Genomic DNA, 21,865 nt, shown 5'->3' with positions numbered 1-21,865 from the left:
GAGATCAAGACCATCCTGGCTAACATGGTGAAACCCCGTCTCTACTAAAAAAAAAAAATACAAAAAACTGGCTGGGCGAGGTGGCGGGCGCCTGTAGTCCCAGCTACTCGGGAGGCTGAGGCAGGAGAATGGCGTAAACCCGGGAGGCGGAGCTTGCAGTGAGCTGAGATCCGGCCACTGCATTCCAGCCCGGGCAACAGAGTGAAACTCCGTCTCAAAAAAAAAAAAAAAAACCTTAGAATCTAATTTACATCAAAATTTGGAGCTCACCAGTCATTGCTATATAAGGACAGATTTTTTCTGCTTCACCAGTAACTTCTCTAAGAACAGCTACATTGTTTTTGGTATAGTTCTTCTGGTACATTTGTTTCCTGTTTTTTTGATCTAGTGTAACTGTCTTTCTTTCTAGTTTTGAGGGGTAATTAAGATGACCTTGGCACCCATAGCCCAGGAAAAAGCCAGGTGAGGGTGACTCCAAGGGAAGCAGGAGAGAATCCCAGCGCTCTCTTGCCATGTTGTTTACACCTTGTTCCCTTTGTTTAGGAAGATGAGGCTAAGCCAGAAGATTGCATACCAGGTGTACCAGGCAATGAACACACCAGGGAATTTCTAGCTAATGCACCAACTAAAGGACTTTGGATGCCACTGGGGAAAGAAGTCAGAGTTATGCAGTGTGAGTGTGGGAGAGTTTCCCTAATCCATGCAACTTACACGCCGCAATTTACAAAGCACGTTTACTTCTTTTGTTTAACTTGTTCTCACCACAGCCCTCTTATAGCCACCGCATGTTCTCCCTCTTCTAGATGAGGAAACAGATGTGTGCATGTCAGTAAGTAGTCCCAGGGAAGACGCAGAGCAAAGCTTTGACTGTAGAGTTCCTGATTCCAAGTCCAGCAGTCTTTACTTAGGACTGTCACTGCCTTGGGAGTAAACTCTTTGGTATTATTCCTGTAATAGAAAGGACTTTCTGTGGTGGAAATGCCATGGGAGTGAGGGATGCATTAGAGGACCGGTCTTTTTGGGTCTTGCCTCTGTTGGGTGCTATCAGTGGTGCTTTGTCCATGTAACTGAGAGAAGCTACCATGGGAGGATGGGTCTACACAGGTAGAAATCTCTGTGCACATGCCCTGCCCCTCCAAAGCAGTTAACACATTCGAGAGGGTATGAAATCACTCTTCCTTTGGGAGGCTGAGGCGGGTGGATCATGAGGTCAGGAGATCGAGACCATCCTGGCCAACATGATGAAACCCCGTCTCTACCAAAAATACAAAAATTAGCTGGGCATGGTGGCACGTGACTGTAATCCCAGCTACTCAGGAGGCTGAGGCAGGAGAATCGCTTGAACCAGGGAGTCAGAGGTTGCAGTGAATTGAGATCACACCACTGCACTCCAGCCTGGAGACAGAGTGAGACTCCATCTTGAAGAAAAAAAAAAAATCACTCTTCCAAAGAGTTGAGCTTTTTAAGTTGGTTGTTTTGATGTTTATCTCCACATCTTAACCTCATAGTTGCATTGTTGCTCCATGATTTTTCAGGTTTGGCCATTTTCTGTTGCCTCTGTCCAGTGGAAGATGAGTATGTAGTTCTATCTCCTGCTCTCACCACACATGTGTACCCTTCTATATCTCATTTTCCCAGTAATTATTATATCATAAACTTAGTAACATAAGTCTTTGGTATTTACTATGATTATGACTAGAGGTGAGCTGTATCTTGCGAAATGTCCGCTGAAAATGTGTCCTGTATTTATTGTTTTTCAGCTTTTGTTATTATTATTATTGTTTTTGCTTTCATGTACTGATCTCTAATTCAACCTCAACATTTTTCCAAGCTTCACACTTAAGACCTTCAATGCATATACTTGAGATGTTCTGTCAATTTCATCTTACTTAAAGTGGCTACTCCCATGCTTATCATCCAGGCATCTCCCTTGACCAATATATGATGGACTGAATGTTTGGGTTCTCCCCATAATTCGAATGATGAAGCCCTCATCTCTAATGTGATGACATTTGGAGATGGGGCCTTGTGAATTAATTAAGGTTAAATGAGATCATGAAGTTAGGGCCCTCGTGACATGATTGGTGCCCTTTCAAAGAAGAAGTACTAGAGATCACTCTGTCTCAGGCAGGCCCAGGCTCATATACGCATTCTCGCTCTTACTCTCACTCTGTCCTGTCGTACCCCCACCCCCTTGTGCCTTGTGAAGAAAAAGTAAGAGGGCTGCCATCTCAAGTTAGGAAGAAAGCTCTCACCACAGATGTACCTTGCTGGGACGTGGAACTCAGATTCCAACCCTCCAGAGCTGAGAGAATCAATTTCTGTTGTTTAGGCCACCCGGCACACAGCACTGTATTTATGTCAGCCCAAGTTGAATAAGACACCATCATTCTGCAGGTTCCTTTAGCTTCTCTCTTGTGTTGAATCACCCATTTTCCTGTATCTAGAATGTTCTTTGTTACTATATTCTGTTCTTATGGTATAATGAATCCTAGGGCAATTTCCTTCCAAATGGGTTTATAGGAGGTAGATTTTTTTTTTTTTTTTTTGAGACAGAGTCTTGCTCTGTTGCCCAGCCTGCAGTGCTGTGGTACCATCTTGGTTCACTGCAGCCTCGACCTCCTAGACTCAAGTGATCATCCCATTTCTCATCCTCCCAAGTAGCTAGTACCACAGGCATGCACCACCATGCCTGACTAATTTTTTTTTTTTTTTTTTTTTTGAGACGGAGTTTCACTGTTGTCACCCAGGCTGGAGTGCAATGGCGCAATCTCGGTTCCCTTCATCCTCCGCCTCCCGGGTTCACGCCATTCTCCTGCGTCAGCCTCCTGAGTAGCTGGGACTACAGGCCCCCGCCACGTCGCCCGGCTAGTTTTTTGTATTTTTTAGTAGAGACGGGGTTTCACCGTGTTAGCCAGGATGGTCTCGATCTCCTGACCTCGTGATCCGCCCGTCTCGGCCTCCCAAAGTGCTGGGATTACAGGCTTGAGCCACCACGCCCGGCCTCCTTTAGATTTTGAAGGCATTGCTTCATTTTCTTGATTTTCTAGAATAGCTATTGGGAAGTCCAAAGTAATTCCAATTTTTGATCTTTTCATAAGGCCTTTATTATTGCTTTGTTTTTTATTTTTCTTCTCTGGAAGTTTATAGCATCTTCTCATTCCTGGTGTTGTAAAATTTCACAATGGTGAGCCCTTTCAATCTGGAATGCAGGTCTCAATTTTACGAATTTTAAAAATTCTTTGCTTACCTCTGTGTCTGCAGTTCTATTCTTCAGATAGGTACTATCCTTACAGCAGTTAGCCCTATTCAGGGTAGCAGGGACTACACAAGGGTGTTCTTTTTAGGGATCAGCAATTATTAATTAGGGTCATTTTAGAGAGTGGCTGCCACAGTATTCTTGTTTTTTAGTGAGAGATGAAAAGTTGATTGGTAGCCCTAAGTGCCTGAGTAGGGCTTGTTGATCCCCCATTGCAGGGTGATTTTCCAGGTAATTGGTTGGGGAACATCTGAGTTCAGTTATCTACTGGTTTTTCTTCTTTGGGTGGCTTGTATTTTCCCAGAGAAGGTTCACACATGGAAGGGAAAGCCATGCTGTGAGTGTTCTGGGAGCTGAGTGGAGGGAGTCTGGGAAATCTGTCGTTGGTTTTCCATTCATTCGTATGATCCTCTGTGTCTGTTGCAACAACTTCCTTGAGATCCACCTGACGTCTCCGTGGCCAGAGACCTTCTGTTATACGTTTTCCACATGCTAAACAAACTTCTGCCCAGACCAAGGAGAACTGCCTATGGACATTTAACCAATCCTCCTTATTTTAACTGCCCCTTCACCTCCAGAGGTATCTAGTGCTGCCAATTGCTGAGCTTTGGAGGTTCTGCAAGTAGAAACTGAGTCAGTTCTCAGATTCTACCCTCTGCTGCCTTAGACTTCACTTTTCTGGGATCTGCTTTTCTTTTATTCATCTATCTGCATTATAACATCCCACATTTTTTTGTATGTGACTCTTTTATGGTTTCCCAGTCCTTCTGTGTTTATGGCTTCTTAAAAAAAGGTTTTTGTGGTTTATTTTGGATGCCCTCAAAATCACCCTTAAATAAAGTGTGTAATGCAGTGACGTTTAGTAACTACCAAGTGTGTGCAACCATCATCATAAATAAGTGTTAGAACATTTTCATCCCTACCCCCCACCTTAAGATCTCTCAACCCATTTCCAGTTCATACCCATTGATAGCCCTAGGCAACAATTAATCTACTCTCTCAGTGAATTTGGCTTTTCTGGACATATATAAGTGATCTGACTCTTTTCATTTAGCATGTTTTTGAGGTCCAGCAATGGCATCATTTATTATTTCCTTATTCTGCTTATCTTTGGTCTGGGTTACTCTTTTTCCTGATTTTTATGATAAAAACCTAGATTATTGATTGAGACCTTTCTTCTATTATAAGAATTAGAAGCTATAAATTTTCTTTTAACCACTACTTTATCGGCATTGTGTAAATTTTGGTATGTTGTATTTTCTTTGCTTGTTTGTTTGTTTTTTTGAGACGGAGTTTCGCTCTTGTTGCCCAGGCTGTAGTACAATGGCACAATCTCGGCTCACCGCAAGCTCCGCCTCCCAGGTTCAAGCGATTCTCCTGCCTCAGCCTTCCCAAGTAGCTGGGATTACAGGCATGGACCACTATGCCTGGCTAATTTTGTATTTTTAGTAGAGACAAGGTTTCTACATGTTGGTCAGTCTGGTCTCGAACTCCCAACCTCAGGTGATCCGCCCGCCTCGGCCTTCCAAAGTGCTGGGATTACAGGCGTGAGCCACCGCGCCTGCCTGTTGTCTTTTAATTTTCTAACATCCCCTTTGACTCATGGATTGGTTACACGTGTGTTATTCAGTCTCTACATATTGGATTTTTCAAATTTCCTTATATTGTTGCTTTGTAATTTGAGTCCATCCTAGTTGGAGAATATACTTTGTATGGTTTAAATCCTTTTAATTATATTAATTCTTGTTTTATGGCCTAATACAGGGTCTCTGGATAATGTTCCATGTTGACTTCAAAAAGTGTTTATTGTTGGGTGGTAGAGTGTTTCATAAATATGTTAGGTTCAGTTGATTTATATTGTTGCTTAAGTCTTGTAATTCATTGCTGATCTTCTCTCTAGTTGTTGTATCCATTATTGAATGGAAAGTATTGAAATCTCTATTATTGTTACATTGTTCTTTTTTTTTTTTTTTTTTGAGATGGAGTCTTGCTCTGTTGCCCAGGATAGAGTGCAGTGGTGTGATCTGCACTCACTGCAAGCTCTGCCTCGCGGGTTCACCCCATTTTCCTGCCTCAGCCTCCGAGTAGCTGGGACTACAGGCACCCGCCACCACGTCTGGCTAATTTTTTGTGTGTACTTTTAATAGAGACAGGGTTTCATCATGTTAGCCAGGATGGGTCTCCATCTCCTGAACTCGTGATCCGCGGGACTCATCCTCCCAAAGTCCTGGGATTACAGGTGTGAGCCACCGTAACCGGCCTATTGTTACATTGTTCTGTTTTCCCCTTCAATTCTGTCAGTTTGCATCTCAACTATCTGGCCCTCTTTTGCTAGGTTACATACATACTTATAAATGTTGTATCTTCTTGATGGATTGACCCTTTTATCAATACAAAATGCCCTTCTTTGTCCCTCTTAACAGTTTTTGTCTTATGGTGTATTTTGTCTGAAATTATTGGAGCAGCTTTAGTTCCCTTTGGGTAACTGCATCATATATTCCCATTCCATCCTTTTACTGCCAACCTAATTGTGTCTTTAAATCTACAGTGTGTCACTTATATCTGGTGCTTGGATAGCATTTTTCCTTTTTTTTTTTTTGAGACAGGGCCTCTCTGCTGCCCAGAGTGGAGTACAGTGGTACAATCACAGCGCACTGCAGCCTAGACCTCCCAGGCTCAAGCAATCCTCCCACCTCAGCCTTCTGAGTAGCTGGAACCACAGGCACCGGCCACCATGCCTGGCTAATTTTTAAAAATTTTTTGTAGAGATGGGATCTCACCTTGTTGCCTAGGCTATTCGCAAACTCCTGGGCTCAAGCAGTCCTCCTGCCTTGACCTCCCAAAGTGTTAGGATTACAGGCATGAGCCACTGCACCTGGCGGATAACATTTTTATACATTCTATAAATCTCTGCCTTTTGACTGAAGTGTTTAATCCATTTGCATATATGTAATTACTGTTAAGGTAATTACAAACCTATGCACACGTTTTTGATTTTACCAATTTTAGTGTTAATTAGAAAAGTGGTTCTCCCACTTTGATATTTCTACAAATAAGCAGTAAATATTTTAAAATTCAGGTTATGTGTCTGTATCAGGCCCAACCCAGAAATACTGAATATCCAGTATTTGAATATCCAAAATACTGAATACTGGATATTCAATATTTCTGGGTTGGGTCCTATACCCTGCTTTTCTAACAACCTTCCTCATATTGTTGAATTTGCTGGTCCACGGACCACACTTTGAATAGCTGGGATCATCTTTCCATAATAAAAGGATTTTGAGCAGAAATGGTATCTTTTGGATATCTATACATCAATCTTTGTTCCATGGCATTTCACATCCTTTCAGCTTTGCCATAAAGGCAGATATTAGTTTGAAAGAGTGTAGTCCTTCTTCCCCAAACTTTAAATGGTGAGGGAGATAAGGATAGGGATACCTCACAGGCTATCAATAGAAATCCACAAACTTAGGCCTGGCACGGTGGCTCACACCTGTAATCTCAGCACTTTTAAGGCTGAGGTGGGCTGATCACAAGGTCAGGAGTTCGAGACCAGCCTGGCCAACATGACGAAACCCTGTCTCTACCAAAAATATAAAAAATTAGCCAGGTGTGATGGCATGCATCTATAATCCCAGCTACTCAGGAGGCTGAGGCAGGAGAATTGCTTGAACCCAGGAGGCGGAGATTGCAGTGAGCCGAGATCGCGCCACTACACTCCAGCCTGGGCAACAGAGCAAGACTCTGTCTCAAAAAATTAAAAAAAAAGAAAAAAAAATCCACAAACTTTATTCCTGCATTCAATCCTCAAATAAAAATAAAAAGGGAAAAACTTTTCTTGCCCTGTCACTATGTGTGTTCTGTAGTTGCCAGCATAGAGCAAAACTTGGCTGAACTTACTTAAATCCCTCTTCATGCTTCCTGACCAAGTTGCTTAGAATTGCTTAATACTCAAACACAGGGTCTTGTTCACCATTCCCATACGATGTCCTGATTTACACCACATCCAGTTGGTGCTGAGAGAATATGCACAGGTGAGAGAAGTAACAAGGATCTCATCCATTCTTGCTTTGCTCACCACTTCCTTTTTCTCAGATGTCAATGCCTGATGCCAGGTCCACTCATTGAAATTCCATGAAGACTGGAATTTGTTGCCTTGGAGCATGTATATACATTCTCTTGTTATTATCCTCCCAGTTCCTCATCAGGACCTTCTGTTGCTTCTAATAGTTAACCCCTTTAAATAGGACAGTTTCCCTCTTCTGCAAGTAAAGTTGCAGTAGGGTTCTGATGACATTAACATTTTAAGAGAACTTGTGATTTTGTTTACTTAAAAGTTAGGGATGTGAACAGAGGTCGACTCAACCTGAGAAAGAAGCTATTTGTTCTAGTGACTAAATTTATAAATGAGATTCAGAGCCACTTGATTAATAGAAGATACATACTTTGAAAAATACAGTGAGACACACTAAAAAAAAATTCACCTTTTGCAGTACTTTTCATTGGATTGCTTCATAATTTCTTGGTGTTGGAAAATTAATTCCTAAAGCAACAAGATTAAAGGATGCTTGGGTAAGCAATTAGTTTACCTGTCTTTTCTGGGACGTTACACGGTTCATCCATGATTGCATTTTCTTTTAGAATTGGAGTTTAATGAATAAAAACTTTAATATAATCTACTGATTCTTTATCTCACTTAGGTGAAACACTCTTATCTTGCAGAAATATTTCCCCTTTGCTTTGCTTTTAGGTTGACATTGCAAACGGTATGGTCACCGAACAGGCTGCAAAGAATGCCCTTTCTTTATCAAAGACAACCAAAAGTTAGAACAGTTCAGAGTAGTAAGTAAAACCATACAATGTCATTTTACCTTAATCAGAGATGGTGAATCTTAATTAATCCGATAGTCACCAGCAAACTGAATGTTCACATAAAGTACATTCCCAGAAGCCTTTTGGCCAAGATATCTGCTGTTAACCATTTGTGAGACAAATTGCATTTGTGAGACAAATGTAGCTCTTCAAGAAAAAACTAACATTTATAAAAGTGTTCTTTGCTTGTATATTGGGTCAGTGATTCTTTTTCTGAAGAAGACTTTGCTCCCTATTCAACTCCCCTTTTTAAAATTTATTATATAAAAAGTCATGTCTCATAACTAAAATCAGAATGTTCGTTTCCCAGCCTTTTTTTTTTTTTTGAGATGGAGTCTTGCTCTGTCACCCAGGCTGGAGTGCAGTGGTGTGATCTCGGCTCACTGCAAGCTCCGCCTCCCAGGTTCACGCCATTCTCCTGCCTCAGCCTCCTGAGTAGCTGGGACTACAGGCACCCACCACCGTGCCCGGCTAATTTTTTGTATTTTTAGTAGAGGCGGGGTTTCACCACGGTCTCTATCTCCTGACCCCGTGATCCACCCGCCTCAGCCTCCCAAAGTGCTGGGATTACAGGCGTGAGCCTCTGCGCCCGGCCTAGTTTCCCAGCCTTTAAAGAGTAGATGTCTGTCTATTACAAGCTAGAATTGTGTATATTTCCTCTTAAATGACAGACAGATCTATCATTAGCATGATCTATCTATCATTCCCCACTTTAACATAGAGTCACCTCCCAGAGGTGTTAATTCACTGTTCAGTAACCACTTCTGCCAATTGAAATATGCTGCCTTGTGGGTCTACTGGAGTGATCAACATACAGTTGTCCCTTGGTATCCATGAGGAATTAGATCCCAGTATCCCCTGGGATACCAAAATCCGCAGGTGCTCAAAGTCCCTCATATAAAATGGTATAGGCTGGGTGCAGTGGCTCACGCCTGTAATTCCAGCAGTTTAGGAGGCCTAGGCAGGTGGATCACCTGAGGTCAGGAGTTCGAAACTAGCCTGACCAACATGGTGAAACCCCAGCTCTACTAAATATACAAAATTAGGCTGGGCACAGTGGCTCACGCCTGTAATGTCAGCACTTTGGGAGTCTGAGGTGGGCAGATCACCTGAGGTCAGGAGTTCAAGACCAGCCTAGCCAACATGGTGAAACCCCGTCTCTACTGAAAATACCAAAATTAGCTGGGTGCGGTGGTGGGCACCTGTAATCCCAGCTACTTGGATGACTGAGGCAGAAGAATCGCTTGAATCTAGGAGGTGGAGGTTGCAGTGAGCTGAGATCACGCCACTGCACTGCAGCCTAGGCGACAGATTATGACTCTGTCTCAAAAAAATAAAAATACAAGGCCGGGCGCGGTGGCTCAAGCCTGTAATCCCAGCACTTTGGGAGGCCGAGACGGGCGGATCACGAGGTCAGGAGATCGAGACCATCCTGGCTAACACGGTGAAACCCCATCTCTACTAAAAATACAAAAAAAACTAGCCGGGCGAGGTGGCGGGCGCCTGTAGTCCCAGCTACTCCGGAGGCTGAGGCAGGAGAATGGCGTAAACCCGGGAGGCGGAGCTTGAAGTGAGCTGAGATCCGGCCACTGCACTCTAGCCCGGGCAACAAAGCAAGACTCCGTCTCAAAAATAAATAATAAATAAATAAATAAATAAAATAAAATAAAATAAAAATACAAAATTCAACCAGGCATGGTAGCACATGCCTGCCATCCCAGCTACTTGGGAGGCTGAGGCATGAGAATCACTTGAACATGGGAGGCGGAGGTTGCAGTGAGCCAAGATCATGCCACTGCACTCCAGCCTGGGTGTCAGAGTGAGATTTTGTCAAATAAAATAAATAAAATAGCATATAAGTTGTGCACACATTCCTGTATACTTTAATCATCTCTAGATTACCTATAATACTGAATAAAAAGTAAATTGTTGTTATACTGTATTGTTTAGGGAATAATGACAAGAAAAAAGAGTCTGAACATGTGCAGTACAGACAAAACTGTCCTTTTTTTTTTTTCAAATATTTTCGATCCTTGGTTGAATCTGTGGACATGTAACTCTTCAGGATACAAGGGCCAGCTATATGTGAAACTGAAGTCAACAGACGTTCTTTTAACATTTTAAGGCATTTAAAGTTTTGTGTTTTTTTGGCCGGGCGCGGTGGCTCAAGCCTGTAATCCCAGCACTTTGGGAGGCCGAGACGGGCGGATCACGAGGTCAGGAGATCGAGACCATCCTGGCTAACACGGTGAAACCCCGTCTCTACTAAAAAATACAAAAAAAATCTAGCCGGGTGAGGTGGTGGGCGCCTGTAGTCCCAGCTACTGGGGAGGCTGAGGCAGGAGAATGGCGTGAACCCGGGAGGCGGAGCTTGCAGTGAGCTAAGATCCGGCCACTGTACTCGAGCCTGGGCGACAGAGCGAGACTCCGTCTCAAAAAAAAAATAAATAAATAAAGTTTTGTGTTTTTGTCTTAATCTGAAAAATAATTATTCTAGATCAAACACTTTTAGGTGAAATGTCAGTTTTTACAGATAGTATGAAACAAAGCTTGTTGATAAATCTAAAAAATTTAGCATACTTCTTTTTAACTCAGAAATTCAACTTCTAAGAATTTACCCTAAGGATGTAACAGAACATCAATTTATACAACTCTATAAGCATAATGTTCATAATTGTGAATTTTTTTATTTTTATTTTATTTCATTTTTTGAGACAGAGTTTTGCTCTTGTTGCCTAGGCTAGAGTGCAGTGGTACGATCTTGGCTTACTGCAACCTCTGCCTTTCGGTTTCAAGCAATTCTCCTGCCTCAGCCTCCCAAGTAGCTGGGATTACAGGTGCCTGCCACCACACCCAGCTAATTTTTGTATTTTTAGTAGAGATGGGATTTCACCATGTTGGTCAGGCTGGTCTCGAACTGCTGACCTCGTGATCTACCCACCTCGGCCTCCCAAAGTGCTGGGATTACAGGCATGAGCCACCGAGCCCGGCCCATAATTGTGAATTTTAAGTCATTTTTCAATTATAGAATATAAGAATATAGTTTATTTGCCTTATTAAGCAAAATGAAGACCTCATAGTAAGGTTTTTACCACCAAGTCCAATCTTGACTTCCTCCTGAGAGTGGGTTTGCAGCAAATAGCTTGATGTATATATTTCCAGACTTCTTTGGGGTATGTTTTTTTTTTTGAGACGGAGTCTTCCTCTGTCGCCCAGGCTGGAGTTCAGAGGCACGATCTTGGCTCACTGAAACCTCTGCCTCCCGGGTTCACACCATTCTCCTGCCTCAGTCTCCCGAGTAGCTAGGACTACAGTCGCCAGGCACCACACCCGGCTAATTTTTTGTATTTTTAGTAGAGGCGGGGTTTCACCGTGTTAGCCAGGATGGTGTCTCGATCTCCTGACCTCGTGATCCACCTCCCTCGGTCTCCCAAAGTGCTGGGATTACAGGTGCGAGCCACTGTGCCCGACCTGTAACATGTATTTTTGAGTACTTATAAATGATCATTCCTATGTATCATTGAGCAACTCCTTTGTTTTGCTTATACTAACTTTTGGTCATCTAACCCAATAGAACAAAGAGAATTACCTCAGTATTTCTAAACTTGAGTACTGTTTTATAGTATGACTCTTTTCCAGTTTATGCAGTTATTTCCTCATGAAGAATATTATTTCGTGTATTTTCTCATTAGGAAATCCTTTTTATAGCCTTAGTGAGTTATTAGTAATGCGACCCTTAAAAGGATTGAAAGATGTTGAGCATACGGCTACATGAAACAGTAAAAAAAGAAAAAAAAAACTGTTTTCTGTAACATAGGGGTTTCATTTTATTTAACTTGTGGTCCATGAAGCCTAACCAAACCTTAACCTTCTCTGTCCCTAAAGGCACATGAGGATTTCATGTATGACATCATACAAGACAATAAACAATATGAAAAGGATGTAAGGTGAGATTGTCCTGTTGATGATATCTACTTAGAAGTTTTAAATTCTACAAAGTTGGAAAAAAAAATTCTAGCACTAGGAGAGTGATATGGTAAACATGGTACTTCATTTGTGAAATGTTTATTGGGTAGGAGTCGTGGCTGACAAGACCAGTGTTGGGGAATGAGCAGGCCAGCCTCTTCCTGCTTGGGTTGGCTTAAAGCTGTAGGCTTGGTCCAGCTCTCTGACCACTGCGGTTGATATTAGCAACCCATGTTGTGCTGTCTACTGGCATGGTACAATTGGTACTTTCATGTAATTCAGTTTATCTCCTCCAGCGTCTTTAAGGATCTGAGCTTTTGTTAAAAATTATACCTAGACAAGATTAGAGAGTGAAAAATTGGGAAAGTTTGTTTTCTCAAACTGGTTACATTAAATTATGATTGTTGAGGATGTAGATTATCTATTAAGAAACTGAGCAGTTGGGGGAATCGTTTAGTAAAGTGTGCGTCTGTTAGAAATTGTAATTGTAAGTACTGTGGAAACCTACAGAAATGACTAGGACAAGGAAAAGAATACAAAAATGGCTTGTACACTGGTTACAGTCACATAAAAATAAGCATTCAGGTGGAGAAGAATGGAGAAAACAGGTAAAAATAAAAATAATTACTGTCTTTGTGATGTGGTTATTCATGTTCCTTCCATACTGCTTTTGAATGACATACTTAAGAAACTTTTCAATTAAAGCAAAAACTCACTGTTTGATCAATCTTGAATGTTTAGGATACAGCAGTTAAAACAGTTACTGGAGGATTCTACCTCAGATGAAGATGGGAGCAGCTCCAGTTCCTCTGAAGGTAAAGAGAAACACAAGAAAAAGAAGAGGAAAGAAAAGCATAAGAAAAGGAAGAAAGAAAAGAAAAAGAAGAAAAAACGGAAGCACAAATCTTCCAAGTCAAATGAGAGTTCCGACTCAGAGTGACAAGGATGTGACTTGTTCAACGTTCTCTTCTCAAGAATCAAAACACTGTGGCCAAGGAACAGAGGAAGATGCAGTCAGAGAAAGTAGCAGGATAGAGACACAGAGAGGAGGATACGTGGGTCACAGCAGTGAGCTCCCACCCGCCTTCCAGTGAAGATGTGACCCCAGGAGAAGAATATCTCCTTCCAAGTGCTAGCTCTGGACAGCGGCTGATTTTAGGCAGGACAGTTTCTTCAGTGTTGTCCTCCCTGCTGGTCACATGAGTTTACGATTCATTTGAAATACCTCCCACAGGGTGGCAGGACTGGGAGAATCTTTGAGGTGTTTCTTCCAGGCCCTCCCACAGCTTGTGCCCTCCACAGTGTGGAATTGAACACCTGGCCTCATGTGATCCTTCCACCTTGGCCTCCCAAAGCATTGGGATAACAGGTGAGAGCCACTGCTTGGCTAAAAGTGTACATTTATATTCATCTGACATGATTTATTGATTTGGGGGCTAGGGAGTTCTTAAAATAACAATAAAAAATCTTGTGTGGCTAGCATTCTACTTAACTTGCTTTCTACTGCCAGAGTCCCATGATTTTCACAGAGTGACTCAGAAAAGGTTTAGGAATATAGGGGGATTTCTTTACTAGGTCAGGTACCCACATCCCAAAATCCGTCCCTCCCTTTCTTCCTCTTCCTGTTGCCTGACCACAGCCCATCTGTGCTCTTGTAGCTGAGACTAGGCTACAGTAGAGGCATCTCAGGAGGCCAGGGTGTGCCTGCAGCTGGAGAAGAGGAAGTCTGTCCTTTGCTGAGCCAAAGTGAAGTTGGATCTTGCTCATAGGCAAGTGTGTTCCTCTGTGGCCAACACTGGACTCTTGCTGCTTTAGGCACTCGGTCAGGGTCCCAGAAACTCACTCCCATTTTCTGCGACTTTTCATGGAGTTTAGATTGCATCTCTTTAAGGAACAGCCAAGCCAGGCCCAGACTGACCCTTCTTCAAGTCTCATCAGTCAATGCTCCTGTTCATGGCCTTGGAATACCACCTCAGGAAAACAATCGGTTGAGATTGGAATGGCCAGGACTTACTGTTTCTGAAAACTGTAAGGCCAGTGCATTCAGCCTTGCCTTACACTTATCCTTGTCATCATTCCTCAGCACGCAGAACACAGGCCATCTGTCCTCTGCCATATTCTCAGCATTTCCCACCCAGATACAGCTGGTCCTCTTCTTCCAGGAATTGGCTACTGTCCCTCTGCAATCCCATTCATGATAAAAGCATTCTTATACAACACAAAAGATGCTGCATCAATGATTCTCAAACCTCCAAGACATCCAAATCAGTAGCCTGCTTACAATGCAGATTCCTGTGCTCGACTCACAAACTTCCCGAATTTTCCATTCCCTAGGTCTGAGGTGAACCTGGGAATCTGCTTTGCTAACAAATGATGCTGACACTGTTGATTTGGGGACCCCACTTGGAGAACCTGTGCTCTAGATCTCTAGCCTCTTACTGAAGCCTTCTTCCACTTCCTGCTTTAACTAGAATCCAGCCGTCCACCCCTGCAGCCCTTGCAAGTGAATTGTCCCTTTCCCCTCACTCTGTTTTTTTCTCCTCTGTTTCTAGCCTAGATTCCAAGGAACATCACTTTGGCCTGTCATCTCCCCTGATCTGTGATGCTTTTGTCCAAGCTTTCCCCAAAGAAGCGTCAATCAAAATCTTCCTCTTTGCTCCTATAGACAGACTACAGGGGAGAAATCCCAGAGCCCTTACAAATCCATCTCCAAACTCAAATGAGAACTGAGCTCAAAAAGCTCACTAGCAAACCAAAAGTGTGCTTGTCACCCACTTAAACTTTCTTTTTCAGACATCTCTTTCAGGAATACATTTTCCATTTCTTGCCAGGGAGACAAGCCCTCAAACCTCCCTTCACTAAGGCATTGTATAATAAATGTCAGACATCCTACTGATATGGTTTGGATGTTTGTCCCCTCCAAATCTCTTGACGAAATGTAATCCCCAGTGTTGGAGATAAGGCCTGGTGGGAGGTGTCTGGATCATGGGGGTGGATCCCTCATGAATGGGTTAGTGCCATCCCCTTGGTGATGAGTCAGTTCACACCAGATCTAGTTGCTTAAGTGTGAGTGGCACCCCTCCCTCCCTCTTTTGCTGTGGCTGTCGCTGTTACCATGTGATATGCTGGCTTCCTCATTGCCTTCCACCGTGACTGTAAACTTCTTGAGGCCTCACCAGAAAAATATGCCAGCACCACACTTCTTGTACTGTTTGCAGAACCTTGAGCCAAGCAAGTGTCTTTTATTTTTAAATTACCCAGGCTAAAATGGCATCATGATTTCTCCCACTAATCTTCAGGACTGTTAATAGGATGCACTTTACTCCTGTGACTAGATTGTGTTACCAGTACAAGGAAAGGGAGACCATCTGGGTGTTCCTAACCAAATCATGAGAACCCTTGGGAACTTGAGTTGTCCCTGGCTGATAACCAAAGAGAAGGTCAGAGAATCCAAGACTGTGAAAGATTCCACAGATCATTACTGGTTTTAGAGTTGAAGGGGCCACATGGTGAGGGAGGCAGCAAACTCTCATCAAAGATTCCTGACTCACAGCCAGCAAGGAAATGGAGCTGTCAGTCCTACAGCTGAAAAGATCTGAATTCTGCCACCCTCAATGATTCTGGATGCATATTCTTCCCCAGAGCCTCTACATGGAAGCCCACCTCTGCTGACACCTTGGATTGGGGCTTGTGAGATGCAAGGTCAAGAGCCCAGTTGAGCCTGCTCAGGCTTCTGACCTACACCACCATGAGGTAATCAATGGTGGTGGTTTTGAGCTTTTACGTTTGGGGAAAGTGTTAATGCAGCAACAAACTGATCCAGAAGTTTAATGAGCTTTCTCTCCTCCTCTCAGGCCAGTCCATCACCTGTGCTCTGGACCCCACCATCAGCCAGCAGTAGGGGGCAGTGGCTGGAGCACTGGCCCTGCATCCAGACAGCCTGGCTTTGAGTTCCAGCTTTGCTAGCTGTGGAGTTGCTCCACCTCTCTGTGCCTCCCAGTCCTTAACTAATCATATCTGTCTCCCAGACTTCTAGTAAGAATGAGGGGACTTGATATGCATAAAGCATTTAGAGCAGGGTGTGGCACATCTCAACACTCAGCAGGAGTGTTACCTGCTCCTGATGCTACTGCTGTCACCATCATCTAATCCTCAGGGAGCTTCCTCCTCCTGTATCCCATGTCATTCATGTCTTCAAACTCTTCCTTTCTATTGTGAGGTTGCCCCAGTATTTAAAAATTGTTTTGGGCCGGGCACGGTCACTCCTGCCTGTAATGTCAACACTTTGGGAGGTCGAGGTGGGTGGATTACTTGAGGTCAAGAGTTCAAGACCAGCCTGGCCAACATGGTGAAACCCCATCTTTACCAAAAATACAAAAGTAGCTGGGCATGGTGACACACTTGTAATCCCAGCTACTTGGGAGGCTGAGGCAAGAGAATCACTTGAACCTGGGAGGCGGAGGTTGCAGTGAGTAGAAATTAATGCCACTGCACTCCAGCCTGGGCAACAGAGCAAGACCCTGCTCCCCCAAACCCTGCCAAAAAAAAACCAATTATTTAAAAATTATAAAATACATGCCCATAAAGAGTTCACAATTCTGAGCCATTGGGGAATAAAAAGTGAAAAGGGAATCTACTTATGATGCTTTGATACAGTGCTCCAGATCCTGATGAAAATGTATTAGCAGACACACACATGTAAACGTGGGGTTTTTGGTTAGCTTTACATAACTGATAAACACTAGTAATACTGTTCTGTGACTTCATTTCACTCACCATATGTTGGCAATCTTACTGCTCACTACACGCTTCAAATGGCTACAAAATTCCTTGGTTTGAATATGCCATGATTCGTTTAACCATAGTCTATTTATCAGAATGCAATTGTTTCCCATTTCTCATTCCTACAAAGAAGACTGAAAATAAAAATCTTTTAGTAAATATCTTTGTTTTTTTTTTTTTTTTTTTTTTGAGACAGAGTCTTGCTCTTGTCGCCCAGGCTGGAGTGCAGTGGCGCGATCTCAGCTGACTGTAAGCTCCGCCTCCCGGTTCACACCATTCTCCTACCTCAGCCTCCCAAGTAGCTGGGACTACATGCACCTGCCACCACACCCAGCTAATTTTTTGTACTTTTAGTAGAGACGGGGTTTCACCATGTTGGCCAGAACGGTCTCGATCTCTTGACCTCGTGACCTGCCTGCATCGACCTCACAGAGTGCTGGGATTACAGGTGTGAGCCACCTCACCCAGCCTTGAGCAAATATCTTAAATGTACGTATGCAAGTATTTCAATAGAATAGTTCCCTCATAATGGAATTACATATGTTAAGTTTGACAGATTCTACCAAATTAGCCTCCAAAAGAGTCTACCAATTTACCCATTCTCTTACAGTATATAAAGTGGCCCATTTCCCGATCCAGCAGCATTTAAACAAGCTCAAGTCTCCTTTAAAAGAAAAAAAAATCCTGAGGCCACGCACAGTGACTCATGCCTGTAATCCCAGCACTTTTGTAGGCCAAGGCGGGAGGACCACTTGAGCCCAGAAGTTTGAGGTTACAGTGAGCTATGATGGCGCTGCTGCACTCCAGCCTGGGCAGCAGAGTGAGACCCTGTCTCTGAAAAAAATAAAATCCTCCCTTGATCCCATGTCTCCATCTAGCACTTTTCTCTTTTTTACAGCAGTTTCGTCAACCTTGGACTCATTTATTTTAGGGATTGAATAATTCTAAGTGGTAGGGTTCGATTCTGTGCATTGTAGTGTATTCTGCAGCATCCCTGGCTTGTAACCACTTGATGTACTAGTATATCCTTCAGTGGTAGCAACTACAATTATCGTCGAATATGCACATGCAAAAGAATACATTTGGTCCCTTATCTTACACTATACACAAAAATGCACTCAAAATGGCTTAAGGACTTAATCTGAAACTGTAAAACTTGTAGGATAAAACAGGGAAAAGACTACTTGACATTGGCCTTAGCAGTGGCTTCTTGGATTTGACATTGAGGGCACAGGTAACAAAAGCACAAATAGACAAGTGGGATTGCATCAAACTGAAAGGCTTCTCAGCAAAGGAAACATCAACAAAACGAAAAGGCAATACATAGGGAGAAAATGTTTGCAAACCATAAATTTAATCATGGGTTAATATCTACAAAATATAATAAACTCCTACAACTCAATAGCAAACAACCAGATATCCCATTTATTACAAAAATAGGCAAAGGGCCAGGAGTTCGAGGCTGCAGTGAGAGCCATGATTGCACCACTGCACTCCAGCCTAGGAAACAGACCAAGACCCTGTCTCAAAAAATAAAATTTAAAAAATAGGCAGAGTCGGGTGTGGTGCCTTAACACCTGTAATCCCAGAACTTTGGGAGGCTGAGGCGGGTGGATCACCTGAGGTTAGGAGTTTGAGACCAGCCTGAACATTATAATGAAACCTCATCTTTACTAAGAATACAAAAATTAGCCGGGCATGGTAGCATGTGCCTCGTAGTGGCAGATACTTAGGAGGCTGAGGCAGGAGAATGGCATGAACCCAGGAGGCAGAGGTTGCAGTGAGCTGAGATCGCACCACTGGACTCCAGCCTGGGTGACAGAGCGAGACTCCGTCTCAAAAAAAAAAAAGGCAAAGAACTGAATAGACATTGATTCCTAAGAAGAATGACCAGTAGGTATATTCAGAGGTGCTCAACAGCAGTAATCACTAGGCAAATGCAAATCAAAATAGTAAGGAAATACCACCTCACACCTGTTAGGATGACTGTTTTAAAAAAAAAATCCAGGCTGGGCACGGTGGCTCACGCCTGTAATCCCAGCACTTTGGGAGGCCGAGGCAGGTGGATCACGAGGTCAGATTGAGACCATCCTTGCTAACACGGTGAAACCCCGTCTCTACTAAGACTACATAAAATTAGCTGGGCGTGGTGGCGGGCGCCTGTAGTCCCAGGTACTCAGGAGGCTGAGGCAGGAGAATGGTGTGAATCCGGGAGGCGAAGGTTTCAGTGAGCCGAGATCGCGCCACCGCACTCCAGCCTAGGCGACAGAGCAAGACTGTCTCAAAAAAAAAAAAGAAAAAAGAAAAAAAAAAAAAACGGAAAGAAAGAAAACCCAGAAGATTACAAATGTTGGTTAGGACGTGAGGAAAGAGCCCTTGGGCACTGTTGAAGGGAAAGTAAAGTGATGTGAGCACTGTGGAAAACAATATAGAAGTTTCTCTGGCCAGGCGCGGTGGCTCAAGTCTGTAATCCCAGCACTTTGGGAGGCCGAGACGGGCAGATCACGAGGTTAGGAGATCAAGACCATCCTGGCTAACACGGTGAAACCCCGTCTCTACTAAAAAATACAAAAAACTAGCCGGGCGAGGTGGCGGGCGCCTGTAGTCCCAGCTACTTGGGAGGCTGAGGCAGGAGAATGGCGGAAACCCGGGAGGCGGAGCTTGCAGTGCGCTGAGATCCGGTCACTGCACTCCAGCCCAGGCGACAGAGCGAGACTCCGTCTCAAAAAAAAAAAAAAAAGTTTCTCAAAAAGTTAGAACTACCATGTGATCCAGCAATCCCACTTCTGGGTGTATCAGAAGGAATTGAAATCAATCTTGAAGAGATGTTTGCACTCAGCTTCAGTGCAGCTGTATTCACAGTAGCCATGGCATGCAAGCAAACTACACATCCATGATGAGTGAATGGAGAAAGAAAATGTGGTCTATCCATGTGTAATGGAATATCCTTCACCTTAAAATAGAAGAAAATCTATCCTTTTATGACAACATGGATGAACCCAAAGGACATTATACAAAATGAGATAAGCCAAACAAGAAAGGCCAAATACTCCATGATACCACTTACAAGATGAAACTAAAATAGAAACAACTATTGAGGCCACAAGTTTTGACACCAGGCTGGGCAATATAGTGAGAGCCCATCTCTACAATAAAGAAAAATTGGCCAGGTGTGTTGGCACATGCCTGTAGTTCCTGTTACTGGCAAGAAAGCCCTAGGTGGCAATGGCTGAGGCCTTTGTTGTGACTGTCTCAGAGCCCAGCTTCTCCCGCTGCCCAGTCACATTCCCTTTGCCCTCTGAGATGCTATTCCCAACAGCACCAATGTGAATTTTCCCACAATCTCCCTCTCAGAGTCTTGTCCCCACACATGCAACCTGCCACAGGAATCCAACAGCTTCCAAACATAACCAGACTTTTCATCTAGCCTTTAGGATAAAGGTCCAACTATGGGCAGAACTACAAAGCAGAAGTGTCCACTGATTGGCCCCATTCTATTTTTGTGCTTCTTACCCACCTACTGTCAATTTTTCCAACCTTCTAGAGTCCTGACATCTTCCTATTGTAAAGACAGCCCCAGTCCACTGAAGTAACTACTAAGTACTGCTAACATTGAGTCAATTTTTTCCACACTACTTGTACTGCTATTGTACAAGTGTTAAAAAGGCAATCAGCCGGGCGCGGTGGCTCAAGCCTGTAATCCCAGCACTTTGGGAGGCCGAGACGGGCGGATCACGAGGTCAGGAGATCAGACCACCCTGGCTAACACGGTGAAACCCCGTCTCTACTAAAAAAAATACAGAAAACTAGCCGGGCGAGGTGGCGGGCGCCTGTAGTCCCAGCTACTCGGGAGGCTGAGGCAGGAGAATGGCGTAAACCCGGAGGCGGAGCTTGCAGTGAGCTGAGATCCGGCCACTGCACTCCACCTGGGCGACAGAGCGAAACTCCGTTTCAACAAAAAAAAAAAAAAAAAAAAAAAAAAAAAGGCAATCAGATTCAATGGCTTCACACCAACACATTAAGGAAAATTCACTCCTTTCATCTTGCCATGTAATCTAAGGAAGTAGGAATTGGATGGTTTTAATAGAAAGTGGAATGTCTTTCCAGATCCTACAACAGAAACAAAGATGTTAGGTCACCTATAATCAAGAAGCCTTCACAAGAACCTCACTATGGTCTTCCTACCCCAACCTTCTGTGATTCTGGCCAACTCATCCCTAATCTCAGCCTCTGCACATCGTGTTGTGTTTGGTGTGGAATGCTGGTGGAAACAAGGACAAGGCCAAATGAATCCTCTAAGGTTAAGACTACATGATCCATTCCACAATTACCTGAGTGTATACTCTTCACGAGGCTCCACACTAATTACTCCATGGGGATGCCACAGGGGCTACAATAACCACGGCCCTAAGAAACAGATGGAGTCTGGTTGAGGACAGAATTGATGCCATGAGTCTCCAGAGTCATGACCTGAAACAGGCTATCAAAATGTAATAACAGGTGCTACAGGATCATAGCAGGGTCACCTAATCTAGCCTTGGGTTAGAGAGGGTTTCCTGGAGTCTCTAAATCGGGTATTGAGGTAGGCACTACTTAGGCAAGAAGTGAGGCCTTCTCAGGACAGCAGCTTTGGAAAAGCTCTTCTGCTTGCCTTTGGGATATCATCTGGCAACACTGTTATCACTTCTCACCATCTCCTCAAACCCCATTTTAAGGTGCTTGGTTCGGACAGTGAGTTACAGCGTAGCAGGGATGTCTTCATCACAGCTTAATTTGGAGGTGACATGCAGGGGACCCATCCATGTGCACCACCATCCTTTTCAGTCTACCACCCAGGGAGTTCTTGGAGGCACCTCTGCCCTCTCCCACATACAGAACGCCATGACTCCAATGATGGTGTGTTCTTTCAGATAACCTTGGTATACCCCTCAACCACACTACACCTTTTTGGCACCTAGTCACCAACTTAACGTGTAGTATTTA

General features: G+C 43.6%; 1 pseudogene across 1 annotated transcript in view; it reads left to right on the top strand.

The window, feature by feature from the left end:
- Positions 1 to 14,319, top strand: part of LOC117073726 — a 32,231-nt pseudogene extending 17,912 nt beyond the window's left edge. The window contains exons 3-6 of the transcript XR_004433337.1: positions 544 to 673; positions 8,013 to 8,104; positions 12,020 to 12,081; positions 12,842 to 14,319. The product of XR_004433337.1 is annotated as a retinitis pigmentosa 9 protein-like (transcript). The remainder of the gene's footprint in view (positions 1 to 543; positions 674 to 8,012; positions 8,105 to 12,019; positions 12,082 to 12,841) is intronic.
- Positions 14,320 to 21,865: the final 7,546 nt, after the last annotated feature.

Source organism: Trachypithecus francoisi, unplaced genomic scaffold (genome assembly GCF_009764315.1).
Source record: "Trachypithecus francoisi isolate TF-2019V2 unplaced genomic scaffold, Tfra_2.0 Lachesis_group4, whole genome shotgun sequence".
NCBI lineage: Eukaryota > Metazoa > Chordata > Mammalia > Primates > Cercopithecidae > Trachypithecus > Trachypithecus francoisi.
Note: the sequence above shows the minus strand (reverse complement) of the source record. Positions and strands in the feature narration are given on the sequence as shown.